General features: G+C 37.2%; 1 long non-coding RNA gene across 1 annotated transcript in view; it reads left to right on the plus strand.

The window, feature by feature from the left end:
• LOC121496076 overlaps window positions 1-18,091 on the plus strand; it is a 43,051-nt gene extending 24,960 nt beyond the window's left edge. The window contains exons 2-3 of the long non-coding RNA XR_005989106.1: window positions 16,816-16,899; window positions 17,719-18,091. This is a non-coding gene — a long non-coding RNA (uncharacterized LOC121496076). The remainder of the gene's footprint in view (window positions 1-16,815; window positions 16,900-17,718) is intronic.
• Window positions 18,092-18,330: the final 239 nt, after the last annotated feature.

The raw sequence follows: 18,330 nt of genomic DNA on the forward strand, positions 1-18,330 counted from the left end.
ATCAGCAGTAACTATGGCACTAGGTAAAGAGTCCAGTGTGAACTGAACTCAATTTCAATTTATATAGAGGTGACTGGATGTTTCAAAGGGAGAGTGAGGGGATAAAGGAGTGGAGTGGTGGTTGGGGTCTCAGTAGAATCAGAGAAATGAAAAACTTACATCAAGTAGGAAGCAGGGGTTAGGGACCCTGTTTTCCAGTATTGACTGAAACAAACAGTAAATTCTTGGAATAGCCTGGAGATTTTTCTTAGGCAGGCACTTGAGGAGGGGTGAGAGTCATCATAGACACGTGGCCTTGAGTTGTAAGAAACTGTCCTGGTGTTGTGTTCAAGTCTTGAGGTCAAGTCTTGTGTCTCAAGTCAAGGTTGAGACCTAGCTGTAATGGGGCTTAGGAGAGCCAGGCTAGAGACTGGGGAGAGAATCTTTGTCATTTAGAGGACCAGCTTGGATTCATGTAAGAGGGGACTGAGAAGTGTATGGCAATCTGAAGTGCAGATTATTGGGGGACCACATGGAAGATTACCATAGTGGTTAAAACAACACCTCTGGAGCCAAACTGCCTGGGTTCAAAGCTAGCTCAAGCTTCTTAAGATATGTGACCTTAGATGAATTTTTTTTTTTTATCTAATTATGATAGTCACAGAGAGAGAGAGAGAGAGGCAGAGACATAGACAGAGGGAAAGGCAGGCTCCATGCACCGGGAGCCTGATGTGGGATTCGATCCTGGGTCTCCAGGATCGCGCCCTGGGCCAAAGGCAGGCACCAAACCGCTGCGCCACCCAGGGATCCCGACCTTAGATGAATTAATTTTCTTGCTGAAGTTTAGTATCCTTATCAGTGAAGTGGGGAATAATAGTCATATCCACCTCATAGATTGTTATGAGGATTACATGAGATAGATAGTACTTGGTTAGTCATCTGTAAATTGCTCAGTAAAAAGTTAATTCTCATTACTGTCATGTTGCATTACTAATACACTACTTTACATGATCATGTGAATTCACTGGGACTAGAGATTTTGCTTTGTCACAGAGACCATTGAAAAATTGCAAACTTCCTTATCTTCCCTGAGTTGAAGCAAGGTTCCTATAGCCATGTATTTCCATATCTGCTCTTTCCTACTTCCATAAAGGAGAAGGTTAAGAGAGGTGTTTCTGCCATAAGGTAAACGAAGGCAAGGTCATCCATTGTGCAAAGACCTCTGTGTAGACCACAGCGGACACCCTTCTGGTTGTATGCTTGAAACAGAAGAGATCATTTCAGGTGAATGTGAAATTCACACCTATGCACTTAGCATAAACTGTCCAGCATAAACATACATATATTTCTGCTCTTCTTAGAGACTGATACTATGTTTTCGGCATTTCATCTGCAGGACCCACTATAGGACATTTATTATATATCATATAATGTATCAAATATAGTTAATGTTACCTCAAAGCAAGAAAGCTCAGTGTAGTCTATACTTTTGTCAATACATATTTGATGTTGAGAATCCTCAGGCCTCAAGTGGATTCAGTAAATCAGAGCTCAGCAATACTCAGACCATGAACAAGGATTTCTTGATTGCACCAGTTCTGGGGAACCAGCAACTAAACTAAGATGACTGCTGATGGGAAAACTTTAAGCAACACAGATCAATTTAAAATTTGAATTACTCATCTATGGTCAATGACATATTATAAAAACACTCTGCAAAATCACCTCCAAGCTGGTAAGAATGTGTCAAGAGCAGAAATATATGAACATGTTTATATCAAAAGTAGATGACTTTTATAAAATTGACTTGTCTTATATATGATTTTCACCTAGAACTTTGTTGATTCTAGGTCACTTCTTAAAATGAGGATTTAGGAAATTCTACTCTTGATATCAAATAACCCATGGAGAAATATTTATTTCTTCCCTCCCTTAGCCCCTAAATCCCCAATTAGGAAAGCATTTCAACATTTTACATTTATCCAAGGACACATGATAAAACTGAATCAAACTGAGCTCTTAAAATAGTGTCTTATATAACAGTTCATCATCATATTTGCATTTGACCTTACCAAGATACTGTCTTTTCTTTTACAGGAACTGGAAACTAGGTTTGGCATTAATACTGATTGCTTCTATTTAAGTACACACTTTTCCCCCTACAGTTGGGGTGCAGAAGGCCTATCATAGTGTTAATGAAGTACCTAAATCCTAGAGGCACCCTGAGTTATAACAGACTTTGAAATAAGAAGTCCATGAATAATTCAGTGTTGTGGGTCCTCTAGTGGTGGGATTACTTCCCTTAGCATTACACACAAAAAAAACATTTAGTGTGCTTGATCTTAGAGGTAGACAGACTAATGGCCTGGAACAAAGTGTGGGTCACTGGATTTGTTCTAAGGCTTTTATCAGTTCAAATGGAGACTGATGGAGAGTTCATCTTCTTATTTTTGATAAATCACATTAGCAAGTTTGGTTGGAATATACAATAATGTTGCTATTATTGTTTTGTTTTAAACATTGGGAAATAATCTAGTGGTTGTAATTAAAAATTAAGTCTTTCCTGATACCCAAACTAAATGACTGAGAGGGTCCTTCATCTAGAGAGAAGTTTGAATAATTGGTCTTATGTGGACAGTATGGAATTATGACCTTTGTCATGCATGGTGATGCAATTTCCATAGGTCATCATTCCTGCTTGGAGAGTTTCTTTTTTTGCAGTTGTTCATTTGGACCAGTCTCAGAGGTCTGTCAGCTGGTTACTGCATTAGTGAATACAGGTTTGGCTTGCATAACAAACATTCAAGTCCCTTCTTAAGGCATAGGTTAGAAGTAGATTCCCATTTGGCAGAGAGAGATTTGCTCCAGGACAGATTCTCTTTAACTTGTCAGAAACATAAGCTTTTATTTGTTTTAAGCTGGATAGTTCCACTGAGATCACAAGGCTCTTGAGTCATGATGAAGCAGAGCTTTGAAAGGAGATGAGTGTGATTATAATTTTTGGACCTGGCAGCTAAGATCAGCTTTTTATTTTTATTTTATTTTATTTTATTTTTTTGCATGGTGGAAGTATAATCCCTATAGATTAAATTGTGACAGAAAAAGTGATTACATTTCCCATGTATGCAAAAATAATGCTATCTTCAGTCTCCATTCCTGTGATTATTGTCAATGAGCAATCTTAGACTGTCCCCGTACACATAAAGATTTCTGGGATGCCACAATGGGATGTCTTATATATGATCACAAACCAAGTTACTGGTAGAGCACTTAGCTGTATCTGGTTTGTTCTTCCTCTCTTGGTATAGTTCCCACACAGCTTTTACCCAAGAAGTAATTTGATAGGCTTCACTCATTATAATCAGTCCTCTACTATCCAAGTCGAGGATCATCTGCAGATTTCAAAGTTTTCATTCTTGAGCTGTGTATTAGTCATGATAGCTACACTATGCTGCAGTAACAAACCTTTAAGTCTCAATAGATTACTACAATAAAAGTTTATTTCTCTTTCACACAACAGGCTGCTTTGTGCTACTTGGCTAGCCTTGGCAGCTTTCCTTTAAATGGTGACACAGAAATCCAGGGACTCTCCATATTGTGATGCTGCACCTGAAACAATTGTCCTCAGAGGTTATCACAGAAGGACAGGGAAGCTTTGTAGCCAAATGTTGAATGGTCTATGTTGTATCTGCCCACATTCCTTTCCTCAAAACCCAGTTACATGGCTGCAGTGTAACTCCAAGGGAGGCTCTGGAAATGCAGTCTTCATTTCTTGGAAGAGAAAAATGAAACATGTTTAGATAAATATGTAACACAGGGTCTACTCCAGGGAACTGGTGCATTTCTGAGTTCTAGGCAGCAATGCGGAGAACACAGCCTCCCTTGCCCCCTGCAATGATTCTGGCCATACTATGTCCTTACTTGGATCCTGAAGCAGAGCAGTTTGATCTCAGTCTCACAATTATTTCACTTATAATTTCTGGCTCTTACATCTTGAACTTTGGAAGCTCACACCAATTCCAGGGGTTCTACATGTAGCGGGATGCCATGTTCTTTTCCTTATCTTCTTCCATTCTTTCCCTGGAATTCATACTACTAAGCTAAACTCTATCTTCCCTGTATAAAGCCAGCTGTTCCTGTTTATCTATGTAAACAAATACAGGGAGGAAAAGCATTGGTGGGGTTGCTTATCCTAACATCATTTAAGCCTCACCTCTGTCACCAAAACAGGCTCTGTAACATGGGTTTTACCTTTTTTTTTTTTTTTTCAGCCTTTTCAGAAGGGTATGAGAGTTGATGCAAAGATGGAGCCGCTTAGATAAGGAGAGTTTGATCAGTTAAGATTGCTTTGTTGTGGGTACCAAGTAACCCAATGCTCTGGCAACAGTGGCTTAAAATGGTAAGGGTTCATTTTCCTTCCCTCTCTCTCTCTGCCTCCCTCCCTCCCTCTCGCTCCTTTTTTATCTTTGTCAACCATGCTTGCAAGGCCATGTGATATGAAATATTTCATTAGATTGCGTACAGAAGCAGATATGAAGCATATATAAATTAGAAAGATTAACAAAATATGAAATAATGCTGTTTTTTCTGCTTTGGTAAAAGGATTTTTAATACCAACAGTATTTCTGTTAACAGTTAATGAGTTTGTTATTTTTAATAAATTAAAAAGACTTTCTAAATGTTTAAGATTTAGCTTCCAATATTTAGTTTACATACACAAAAGATTTTTGGGATATTTTGTGTATGTAAAAGATTTTGGGATACACAAAATGTATACATACACAGAAAGATTTTAAAGATTTTTAGTTTACATACACAAAATAATCTCCAATGATTATTAAATGTTGTGGAGGGATTCTGAGACCAAAAAGTTTAAGAAAAGCTGCTTTATAAAATAAGGCTTTAGATTCAGTGTCTATAATAGGCATTACATCTGTTTTTCTATCATTTGGCTATTGTTTTGTTATGGTTTTAGTTATGGGAGTTTTATAATTTTTAGAGTCAAGTCTGTGGATTTAGTCCCTACATATCCCCACTATGTCTACTATTCTTATGTTTTTATTTATTTATTTTTTGCTTAAACATTATCCTTTATTTATATTTTTAGTGCCTAAGCACCTAGCTTTTAATATACTTTAATACATGGATATAAAAACTTCTCCAAATAAAAAGCTAGTTGTCTCAACCTCATATGCTAAGTAAATTATTCTTTCCTACTTTTTTCCTTTGATATATTCCTATGTATATTCACTATTTTAAGAAACTTCTGGTTTTCCTCTGGTTTTGAGTATCTCTCTGCTAAAACCATACAGATAACTCTTATTACCATTGCTTTAAAATTGAATTTTGACATCCACCTGTTATCAAAGGTGTTCCTCATTTTCCTTTCCCATAATTTTATTGATTATTTTTATCCACTTGTTTTTCCAGGTAAAATTTAAAGTCTTAATTTATATATATATATAAAAATATCCAGTAGGGGCACCTGGGTGGCTCAGTCGGTTAAGCATCTGCCTTCAGCTTAGGTCATGATCCTAGAGTCCTGGTATTGACTCCTACATGGGGCTCCTGCTCTATGGAGAGCCTGCTTCTCCCTATCCCTCTGCTTGCCATTCCCCTGATTGTATACTCTCTCTCTCTCAAATAAATAAATGTTTAAAAATTTTTTTTAAAAAAAGACAGTAGGGAATTGCATTGAAATTATGCATGCCTTTGGGGAATAAGGACTTTTGTATACTTCTAAGTCTTCTAATATTCTTGACCATTAGTTTATCTTATAAATAGTCAGTAAGTTTATATATTCTTTCTTATAGGCCTTACACTTTTTTCCTAGATTTATTTTTAGGATTTTATTGTGCTCTAACTTTCTAAGAATATTTGATTAGATACTTAAAATTCTCCAACCTGAAAATTAAGTACTTGAAACTAATACTTAAAATTAACTAGCCTATTTTATGAGTCCCTACCTTTCTCCCCAGTTTCAGAAAAGTTTTGGTTATACTCCTCTATTACATATTAGAAAATCTAAGAGTGAATCATATTCACCTTCCTAACACAAATTTCACATAATATTTGCAAATGAACTACTCTGCCCTGTGTCTCTGGGTTTCTCTATTTCTGGGACCTGTTGTTTTGTTTTGTTTTGTTTTGTTTTGTTTTGTTTTGTTTTGTTTTGTTCTTCCCAGCTTCCCAACAGACTCATGTCTTTTTTGAGGCTATTAACTTTGGATTGCTCCAAAGGGAGTTGAGCAGCTAAATTGCCATGCTATGGATAATCTGAACTTTATGTACTTTCCTGGAGTGAAGGAGAAGTGAATATAAGAAAACTTTTGCAGAATTTCAAAAATTATTTTCTTAGTTTTCAAGAATCATGCAATATTGTCTGGCCTGTACTGTTGGAGTGCTCCAGCTCTTTTGGAAAATATGTAAAGTTACATACTTTAGCCAAAACTTCAGGTGCTATCTGGGCTTTTATAAGATGCCCTGAAAGAAATAGTGGCTTATTTTAACTTGTAAGTTTTGTTTTCTTGCTTATGGAACAAAGAAATAAACTTTTTTTTTTTAAATTTTTATTTATTTGTGATAGTCACACAGAGAGAGAGAGAGGCAGAGACACAGGCAGAGGGAGAAGCAGTCTCCATGCACCGGAAGCCCGATGTGGGATTCGATCCCGGATCTCCAGGATCGCGCCCTGGGCCAAAGGCAGGTGCCAAACCGCTGCGCCACCCAGGGATCCCTTTTTTTTTTTTTTTTTTAAAGAACTGACATACAGTATTGTATTTTCAGGTATAAAAAGTAGTACTTTGATATATACAGACATTATAGAATGCTCACCACAATTTCTACTTATGATTACCATACAAAGTTGCTAAAATATTATTAACCATATTCCCTATGCTGTACATTATATTCCTATATCTTATTTATTTTATAACTGGAAGATTATATTTCTTAATCCTCTTAACCTTTTCATCTTTCTCCCATTACTCCCATTGGACAACTATTAGTTTTTTCTTTGTATTTATGAGTCTGTTTCTGCTTTGCATATTTAGTTTTTTAGATTCCATCTTTTTCTGACTTACTTTACTTAGCATAATACCTTCTAGGTCTATATATGTTATCTCAAATAGCAAGATCTCATTCTTTTTTACGGGAGAGTAACATTCCGTTGTATATGTATACCACATCTTCTTTATCCATTCATCTACTGATGGATATTTAGGTTGCATCCATATCTTGGCTCTTTTAGGTAATGCTGCAATGAACATGGGAGGGTGTATATGTCCTTTCAAATTAGTGTTTTCATTTTTTTTTTTTTCAGATAAACACCTAGAAGCACAATTGCTAGATCCTATGGTAGTTTGATTTTTTAATTTTTTTGAGGAAGTCTCATGCTATTTCACAATGGCTATACCAATTTACATTCCTACAAACACTACCTGAGGGTTCCCTTTTCTCCATATCCTTATCAACACTTGTCCTTTTGGTAATAGTCATTCTGAGAGGTGTGAGGTGTTATCTCATTGTGGTTTTGGTTTGCATCCCTGGTAATTAGCAATGCAGAGCATCTTTTCCTGTCCTCATTGGCCATCTGCATGTCTTCTTTGAAAAAATGTCTATTCAAGTCTCCTTCCCATTTTTTTTTAAAGATTTTATTTATTTATGAGAATCACAGAGAGGAGAGAGAGAGAGGCAGAGACACAAGCAGAGGGAGAAGCAGGCTCCATGCGGGGAGTCCGACGTGGGACTTGATCCCAGGTCTCCAGGATCACACTCTGGGCTGAAGGTGGTGCTAAACCGCTGAGCCACCCAGGCTGCCCTCCTTCCCATTTTTAAATTAGATTTTTTCTTTTGTGATTGAGTTGTATGAATTCTTCATCTTCTCCCATTCAATAGGTTGCCTGTTTTTGTTTTGGTGATGGCTTCTTTTGCTGTGCAACAGCTTTTTAGTTTGATGTAGTTCCATTTACTTTTTTCTTTTGTTGTCCTTGCCTGAGGAGATAGATCCAAAAAATACTGCTAAGACCAATGTTAAAGAGGTTACTGCCCACATTTTTTTTCTAGGAGTTTTTTGGTTTCAGATTTTTAAGCCTTTAATCCATTTTCATTTAGTTTTTGATTATGGTGTAAGTTACTGGTACAGTTTAATTCTTTTGCATGTGGCTGTCCAGCTTTCGCAACAGCATTTATTAAAGATACTGTCCTTCATCCACTATATATTTTTAACTCCTTTGTCATAAATTGACCATATATGCATGGGTTTATTTCTAAGGTCTCTATCTTGTTCTATTGATCTATGGGTCTTTACGGCAATACTTTACTGTTTGGGTACTAAAGCTTTATAATATACTTTGAAATGTAGAAGTGTAATGTCCCCAACTTCATTGTTCTTTCTTAAGAGTGTTTTGGCTATCTGGAGTCTTCTGTGTCCCCATACAAGTTTTAAAACCGTTTATTCTACTTCTCTGAAAATTGTCATTACAATTTTGGTAGGAATTGCATTGAATCTGTGGATTACTTTGGGTAGTGTGGACATTTTAACAATATTAACTCTTTCAGTCCATGGACATGGTATTTCTTTCCATTTATTTGTGTCTTCTTTCATCAATGTCTTATAGTTTTCAGAGTACAGGTCTTTTGCATCCTTGGTTAAATTTATTCTTATTTTATTCTTTTTGATGCAATTGTAAATGGGATTGTTTTCTTGATTTCTCTCTTTGTTAGTTCATGATTAGTGTATTGATTTTATATCATATAACTTTACTGAATTTGTTTATCAGTTTTAAGAATTTTTGGGTGGGGGCTTTAGGGTTTTCTACATAGAGTATCATGCTTCTGCAAATTGTGACAGTTTTACTTCTTCCTTTCCAATCTGGATGACTTTTATTCCTTTTTCTTGTCTAACTGCTGCATGGCTAAGACTTCCAATACTGTTTTGAATAAAAGTGGCAAGAGTGGCATCCTTGTGTTCTTATTGATCTTAAAGGGAAAGCTTTCAACTTTTCACTGGGGAGTATGATGTTAACTATGGATTTTTCATATAAAGCCTATATGGAGGCAGCCCGGGGTGGCTCAGCAGTTCAGTGCCACCTTCCACCCAGGGCCTGATCCTGGAGACCTGGGATCAAGTCCCACGTCGGGCTCCCCGCATGGAGCCTGCTTCTCCCTCTGCCTGTGTCTCTGCCTCTCTCTCTCTCCTCTCTGTGTTTCTCATAAATAAATAAAATCTTAAAAAAAAATGGGAAGGAGACTTGAATAGACATTTTTTCAAAGAAGACATGCAGATGGCCAACGAGGACATGAGAAGATGCTCTACATTGCTATTTACCAGGGATGCAAACCAAAACCACAATGAGATAACACCTCACACCTCTCAGAACGACTATTACCAAAAGGACAAGTGTTGATAAGGATATGGAGAAAAGGGAACCCTCAGGTAGTGTTTGTAGGAATGTAAATTGGTATAGCCATTGTGAAATAGCATGAGACTTCCTCAAAAAAATTAAAAAATCAAACTACCATATGATCCAGCAATTGTGCTTCTAGGTGTTGTTTTTTTTTTGTTTTGTTTTTTTGTTTTTTTGTTTTTTTGCTCATTTAGGTACTGGTGGCACAGGTACAGGTGGCAGGGGAGAGGGCAGGGGAACAGAGCAAGGAAGGACAGTGAGAATGAAGGAGGCTGGGAGGCGGCAGGGTCCTGGACACACCTGGGAAAGTGTGTTTTACTTGTGCCCTCTTTCCCTCTCTTCCAAGTCATGCTTCCTCCTGTCATGCTTGCTTCTTTCAGGAGGCCTTCCCTGACTACCCCTCCAGGCCTCTCTGGGCCTCCAGGACCTGGGCAGGCTCATCTCCTTCCTGCATGCTCCAGCATGGTGCTGCCCTCAGGGGCCTCATGGTTCTCCTACCAGGCCTTGGCTGTGGGGTCCCCCTGCCCAGGAAGCCCTCCCCACCACAGAGAAGCCCCTGGTCAGTGTCTACTCCAGCCTGTGCACAGCCATTCCTGGGGTCCTGCTCCCGGCCAGGGACTGGGGTCTGAGCACTCACAGCCCTCAGGGTATTCAGTGTACACTAGCCCACCATCCTCCCTTCTGTCCACTGTTCACCAAGGCCCCCCTGACAAAGGTCCGGTCTCCTGCACCTTTTTTTTTTTTTTTGAAGAGTTCAAATCTTGGCTCTTTTAATTTTTATCAAGTCTTTTAAGCCCCCCACTAGTCCCAGTGTGGGGCTTGGACCCACAACCCCAAGATCAAGAGCCACAGGCTCTTCCGACTGATCCAGTGAGGTGCCCCAAGTCTCCTAAGTCTTTTTAGACTTCGTTTTTTCCATCAATAATATGAGGATTTGGCAATCTATGTCAAAGTACTTTGTACATTAAAAAAGCTGGATAGGTGTATGTGGCCTTGTTCAATATTTACGTAAAGGGATATATACTTTAGGGTCATTGCCAAGAGAGAAGAGCTGCAGCAACTATCCTGTCTCAGAAAAAAATTAAATTTTTCCAAAAGGTGGCAAAAAGATTATGTTCTGACCACTTGGGGGCACTACAGCCCCAGGCTAATGAGGAGGGAAGAAATTGGGGAAGCCAAGAGGGCTGGTTATTGACTAGAACCACCTATACCCCTAAACCTGGCCACCAGACCTGTAGTACTACAGGAAGGCAGTGGAGTGGAGAGGCATTTGCATGCTGGTGCCAGTGCTGTAGCTCACTCTCCTGTGGGCACCCCCCTTGTCCTCTCTGGCATGCTGGCCTTCCCACAGTGGCAGGGCCCTTCCAGTTGACCTTCTGTCCAGCTTTACCACTGGGCCCACCCAGCATCTTTGGATGCCACCCAAATGATGCCTATGATCCTACCAGGAATGTTCATCCTACCAGAGGCACACTACTGCCCCTGCTCTCCTGGTCTTGTTCCCTTTGCAATGACTCCCCAAGCTTGGCTAGGCTTGTGGATCTCCATCAAAGCAAGGGGGGAGGCCAGCAGAACTGGGGCTCTGCCACACATACTGAAAAAGGGGTATTGGGCTCTTCCAGACCACAGCCTTTCTGTACCTACTCCCTCTCTCTGTGTCTCTCATGAATAAATAAATAAATAAATAAATAAATAAATAAATAAATAAAATCTTAAAAAGAAAAAAAAAGCCTTTATGGTGTTTAGGTACATTCCCTCTAAACCCACTTTGTTGAGAGTTTTAGCATAAATGGAGTTTGAATTTTATCAAAAATTTTTTCTCCATATGTTGAGATCATATGATTTATATTCATTATATTTATACAGTTTATCACATTGATTTGTGGATATCGAACATGATGTATCTCTGCTATCAACCCCCCCTTAATCATGTTGTCATCTCTTTAATGTATTGTTGAGTTTGGTTTACTAATATTTTGTTGAGGATTTTTTCATCTATTATTCATCAGGGATATTAGCCTGTAGTTTTTTGGATTGTGTAGTGTCTTTGGTTTACAGCAGAGAAATACTGACCTCATTGAATGAGTTTGGAAGCAGTCCTTTCTCTTTTCTTTTTGGGATAACTGGAGAATGGTAGGTATTAATTTTATTTTAAATGTTTGGTAGAATTCACCTGTGAAGCTATCTGTCCTTGACTTTTGTTTTTGGGAGCTTTTTGATTACTGATTCAACTTCATTACTAGTCATTGGTATGTTCAGATTTTCTACTCTTTCTGATTCAGTCTTGGAGGAGTGTATTTTTCAAGGGATTTATTTCTTATAGAGTTTCCAATTAGTTGATATATAATTGTAGTAGTCTTTTATGATCTTTGTATTTCTGAGGTAGCAGTTGTAATTTTGCTTTTATTTTTGATTTATTTGACTCTAATCTTATCTCCCTAAAAAGTCTTGGTGGTAAATGTCATCAACTTTATCTTTTCAAAGAACCAGCTTTTAGTTTCATTAATCTTTTTTTTTTTCTATTATTTCCTTCTTTCTACTAACTTTGAGCTTTGTTTTTTTTTAGTACCTTTAGGTTTAAGAATATAACCCACCTCTTAAAACTGTTTTTCTGCATCCTCTAGATTTTGGAGCATTGTGTTTTCATTTTCATTTGTCTCAAGGTTTTTGGTTTTTTTTTTTTTAATTTCTCTTTGATTTCTTCATTGACCTATTGGTTGTGTAGTGGCACATTGTTTAATCTCCATGTGTTTGTGCTTTTTCCAGTTCTCTTCTTATAGTTTTTAGTTTCATACATTAAGAATGATTAATGATTAAGAATTATAATGATTTCAGTCATTGTAAGTTTATTAAGACTTGTTTTGTGACCTAATGTGATTTATACTGGAGAATGTTCCATGTGCAATTGGGAAGAATGTGTATTTTGCTATTTGCAATGGACTTTTTTTTTTTTTTTTTTAGGATTTTATTTATTCATGAGAGACCTAGAGAGAGGCAAAGACACAGGCAAAGGGAGAAGCAGGCTCCATGCAGGGAGCCCGATGTGGGACTTGATCCCGGGTCTCCAGGATCACGCCCCGGGCAGCAGGTGGCACTAAACCACTGCGCCACCGGGGCTGCCCAGCTTTTCTTTTTTAAACCATTTCAGTCTGTATAAGGAAGGAACACTGCAGGTCAGAGAACAACTCTCCTCTGAGTTTGTAAGGTTTGCCCTTGGTTGAGGTTCGAGAACTTAGGTATCAGTAGGTTTCCCAGCAGCCGGGACAGGAGTATCTCAGTGTGCCCAAGTTTCTGGGGTAAATATTTTGCTTTTTTTTTTTTTTAAACTGTATCTTCTTTATTTTGCATACTTTAATCTCAGAACAAAATAAACAAACACCACAATACACATCCAAACCCCTTGTCAAATGTCATGAGGGCTAGGGCTTAAGGCCCTTCTATCCTGCCTCTAACAAAGACAGGAAGGGGAAAAATTATTTGCTATTTGTGCAGAGCTCTCAGCTGGGTGCAGCCCCTAGCATTAGCAATCTAGAGGAAGGATTCTCAAACGTCCTGGTCTCAGTCCCTGGGCAGAGAGACAGATGCCTCTTGCATCACTGGCAGGTGCTCCACTATCAGTAGGTGGGTCTCCTTCACTTACTGCCTGTGTACTTTTTGACTTGGTGTTTCTGTACTGGTTTTTGGATTGAATGGGTGTGTGCATGAGCCCCTTAACACCAGGTTTTCCTTTCTGTGTAATTCAGTAATTTTCCAACAGGACATACCCTATTGTTTTTGCTTGTTTGTTTTTAAGATTTTATTTATTTATTCATGAGGGAGAGAAAGAGAGAGAGGCAGAGACACGGGCAGAGAGGGAGAAGCTGTCTCCATGCAGGGAGCCCGATGTGGGACTCAATCCTGGGACTTCAGGATCACGCCCTCGGCTGAAGGCAGGTGCCAAACCACTGAACCACCCAGGATCCCCTTCCCTGTTGGTTTTTCAAAAGCAGCTGTTTTGGGGGTTTGTTTCTCCTATCAGGATTTAATGGTTGCAGTGCTTGATGTGGAGTTCGAATACTTCACTGTTTAGGCAGAAGGCCATCAAATGCTGTGCTTTGGTGTGCTTTTTTCCTTTGTAAGACCCTATCCTTGCTTCTTCTACACATCTCCGTGCTGCCCCTTATTGTGGAGGCTCTGTTCATCCAGTTTTTAGGTTGCCTTTAGTGGGACTTATTCCAAATGTAGTGGATTGTTGTGTCTATGGAAGATGAGCTCAAGATCTTCCTACAACAACATCTTAAGGGGCACTTCAGAACTCTTTATTTTTAAAGGTCTTATGAGTATTAAAAGTTCAAACCAAGCAGCATGAGGTATTTTGTTTTTAATATTAGACTGGGTTAATCAATTTACTAAAAAGCCCCAATGGACTTGCTTATTACTAAGCTACATGTTACCAAACAGGGGCTTGATTTAATTATAAGTTTCAGCTGTCTTAGAAATGGAAACCTTAAACCAGTCAGGAATTGCCTGATCAACACTAGTTAGGTAAGCTGCTTGATGGATCCCAAAAAAAAAAAAAAAAAAAAAGCTGCTTGATGGACCCCTACTATCCGTTATAGGGAAAGTAAACTTAAAACCACCCACTTTTTGCCTATTGTAACCTTGTTTCTGCTCCCTTCTGTCTATATAAATCTTTCATTTTGTATAGGTTCTCAGAACTCTTTTCTATCTGCTAGATTGGATGTAGCCCTATGTATGAATTGTTGAATAAAGCCAGTAAGATCTTTAAAATTTAGTCAGTTGAATTTTGCTTTTTGTTTGGTGGCAGTGATAGGATCCAAAGGAAACTTCTGAGAGCTTTGAGGACAATAAGAAACAGAGGCATTGTTCCTTTTGAAACTTTTGAGTTCTCTTTCTTGCCACTCGAAGGACATGGGTAAGTTCTTCTTAGATCCAAGCTCTGCTCTTTTTGCGTTGAGCTCCCAGTCTAATTGGCTTTCCAGTCCAAGGTTAACAGGTCAATTTAGATTAATGGGAGGCTTTAATAGAGCACTAGTTCTTAAGCCTTAGTCCATAGGCCCAGGCCAGGGATTAATTGGTCACCTTGAGCCAGCAGATTGTTCCACCTGGAACCAAAGTCCTTAACCCTTGGTTAGTCTGCAGTCAATATTTGTTGGAGTCTTCTGGTTCAGTCTGCAGTTCTACTTCGGGAACTGCTGGTGGTATACACAAAAGGTGTTCTTTTGGCCAATTCATAGTACCATCTCTGGTTACTGGTGGGGTTCATAGTTCTGTTTACATCATATGCACATTAGCAGAAACCAACAGTAACTGGGGAAAGGATTAATAAATCTATTGTTAATGGGAATCTCAGAAGCCAAAGCTAAAAAAATGTATTAGCATGGGTCAAGCGGTTAAAAGTGTTAGGGCATTCGCCTCCTAATTCTGAGATATCTGCAGCACCACACAATCCCCAACCCATTGGTACACCTCTCTTAAGTATTTCAAGGCTTTAACTAAAGAAGTAGGATCCTAGATTTTAGAGAATTGAATATACACCTTCTGGCACCACTAATTATTTTATATCTAAGTACTATGGCCCTGAAAGCTGTAAGTATCTGTGAAAATGGCAAAATATTACTAAGGTAGTATAGGATTATGATGGTCATTATGGGGAATGTTACATTTAACAAGTGCATTTGAAAGCAAGGGCTCCTAATCAAACAAATAGAATGGGATACCTATTTTAATTGGTAGGCAGAAGTCTCCAAAGGCTTTAAGATTCCAAAATAACTTCATTGAAAGATTCACTGCAAAAGGCTAAGGAAACATTAAAGAGGTAACCAAAAGACTAAAGTCATCTTACTTCTCCCCTCTATCTTCCTTCCCTTCCTTTACCTACTCATCCTCTATCTGAATTGCCTCTGAAGAGACTAAAAGACTGTAAACAAAATATGACCAGGTTCTTAAAACACCCCTTTATCTATCCTCAAAGGAGAATCCCGCTATGCACCCTTCCCAGGGTTGACAGGACTCTAAGGGATTCTCTGAAAAACTGCTACCTGTTATTCATTTAAGCAGCCAAAGAGAAACTGGAAATTAATAGGAAACCTTGCAAAATTCTGGTAGATATTGGGGCTATTATCTCTACTTTGGACTCCACTTACTCTGGAAACATGACAAGATAATTGAATGGATTTTTTAGGTAGGATTATGGTCAGAAGTTGGCCAAACTGGGAGCTGATATTCAGAGCCTGATAGCTCTTTTTCAGCCCCTTGCCCCTAAGCTAAAATGACTATGTGTCCACAATCTTTTGAATTCCATCTTTGTTGAAGATTTTCTCCCTGATTTAAAGAAGCCAAGTGAAGATAATGTAGTTGGATGTGTGGCAAGTCCCTTAATGTCATTCAAGTTGCAACCCTATTCTTGAGGAATTAAAGATAATTGTGTCACAGACTGTTTACAAAAACAGAAATGCAGTTCTAGAAGCAATTCAAAGGCCACCTATCCTTTTTACTGATCCCTAAACCTCCCCTCTTCATCTCAAAAAGATTGTAGATCTGGATTTAGGGAACAACATTCTTTCTCTTTCTCTTTTGTAATGTAAAATATTGTATTTTGTCTTCTCTAGGTACCATGGTAATTCATGGTCCACCTTTGTGGACCAGGGGTGGGCAGAGGGGATAACTTTGACCCTGATGGTGCCTGGGTGATGTGCTCAGGGAAGCTTGTCTCTGGGAGTTCTGTGGCAGTGAACACTTTCCACTCTCTGACACTTTATCCTGATTTATGTCTCCAGGATTTGGATTTTGATTTTTCAAACGTAGCTTGAAATTTCAATAAACTTTGCTCTTTTTGTTTTCTAAAAAGAAAAAAAAAGAAAAAAAGAAAAGACTAATTGAAAACTATGCCTATGAAAATCTTGAAATTCTTTACCACAAATATTAGTGAAAAGTTTAAGCCACTTTAGCAAGTAACCTTAACTTACTTCATTTGCCAGAAACACAATGTGGATCTAACTATTCTTATATATACTAGTGAGTTTTGCATTATCATACCACTCTTATGGATAAAATTTTAAAACAAAATCTGTAAGATCTACTTATGTCTGTCCATATGTTTATATATGTCTATGTGTATATGTTACAGATGTGTGCTTTTTTTCTACCTCTGGATAGTATTGCCAAAAGTAATTTGTAAGAATTTCTATTTCACAAGTGCTGAATAAATTAGGTATAATCTCAGAAATATAAAAACTAACTCAAATGTTTTTAAAGTTCATGTGATCTATGATAATCTGTAGTAAACAAAAGCTAATTTAAGTTTGTTGGTCTAATTAAAACAGGCATGTCTTTAGAGCTATCAGTATTAGATATAATATGAGCATTTGGCTTTTATCCATCTTAGGTTTACAAAAAGTCAAGTAAGCTCATGTTTTCTCTGTTACAGAATTTGTCAGCAAGAAAGATGAGATGATAGCTGTTTAATGTCTCATGAAATTTGTATAAGTAATCTAAATATAGTTAAGAACAGGTAAGTAGATGAAAGTAAAATTTTATAAATAACTTTCAAACAAAAATTACACTTTATGGCATATCTACTTAAAAATAGTGTCCAAAATAATTTTGGTAAAATTATACTGAGATAAACTAAATGGTAGTCACTGAAAATCTAGTTTCCAAATAAGATAAAATACTCAAATGTTAACTACTGAGCATAGGTTTATCAACTGTCTTCTTTTTATGGAACAAGCAAACATATTTGGGTCTATTGGTAAGTATACTTTGTGCCACAATGAAAAACTTACTATGATAGAGAATATACTTCTAGAAATTATGAAATATATTTATAAATTTGCCAACCACAATATCCTGGTCTAACAGTCTACAACTGTTTACCTTTTAATTTTCACTAGGAATTAAGGATTCTAAGTGTTAAGAATTCTAATCAATAAATATAATTAAAACTTAGAAATAATAAGAATAGAAGCAAACAAATATTTGGTTGTTCCAGAATGAGAAAAAAACAGAACAGAATCTGAATGGACATAAAAATGGGAAAGGAATCTTGGGAAAAGAATTTTGTGTGTAGCCAAGCTAAAACTGGAAATGATTTTAGTTTTTTTTTTTTTTTTTTTTGATTTTAGTTTTTAAAATGAGTTTTAATACCAAAAGTACACTGATACAAAATTAGATTTTGGTTTTCTCTCCATTAAAAGGACAGAATTTCTTGGACTTTTGATTTACTTTTGGTAAAAGATTATAAAAATTTCTTTACCTTTAAGTAATCTGCCTGGATAGCAAAAACTTTCTAACCAAAATAATTTACTGTGCTTCACATTATCTTTTTCAGGTCCTTGATTACTTAAACAACAAAACAAAAGATAAAAAACAAACCCCAGTCTTCTCAATATTTAAAGAGCTAAGTTTTGTTTGTATTTATGTGACCTTTTGTATTTGTCTTTAACATCTTCTATTGTTACTTTGGTGAAATATTATTTCATGATGATCTCTGATCCTATTAATCAAATATTTGAACCTTTTGACATTTTCTCCAAATAAATATCTACATATAGCCTTTGTGACCTCAAACTAACTTTCTAATTTCTAAGAGTGCTTCAAAATCTCAAAGGATTTGTCTCCCACATGGAAGATGTTAAACTGATTGGTTTATTCCATATGTTAAATTATGTGGGAAACATCAATAAAAAATAATGCTAAACCTTCTTAATAGAATGCATCCATACAAATATAACCTAAGTGTTTTAGAAATTACATGAAATTTCTAGAAATCTGATATTGTTCCTGTATAATATTATCAGTTATAATTCAGTTATTATCTTAAAATTTTATGTATCACAGAAATAACCAAATTTCCTTGTCAATTCCATTTTAATGAATTCCCATCAGATCTTGTAACCATGAGCACTTTTGAGGGTTTTTTTTTTTTTTTTGGCATTTCTGT

The sequence above is a fragment of the Vulpes lagopus genome, chromosome 7 (assembly GCF_018345385.1).
Source record: "Vulpes lagopus strain Blue_001 chromosome 7, ASM1834538v1, whole genome shotgun sequence".
Lineage (NCBI taxonomy): Eukaryota > Metazoa > Chordata > Mammalia > Carnivora > Canidae > Vulpes > Vulpes lagopus.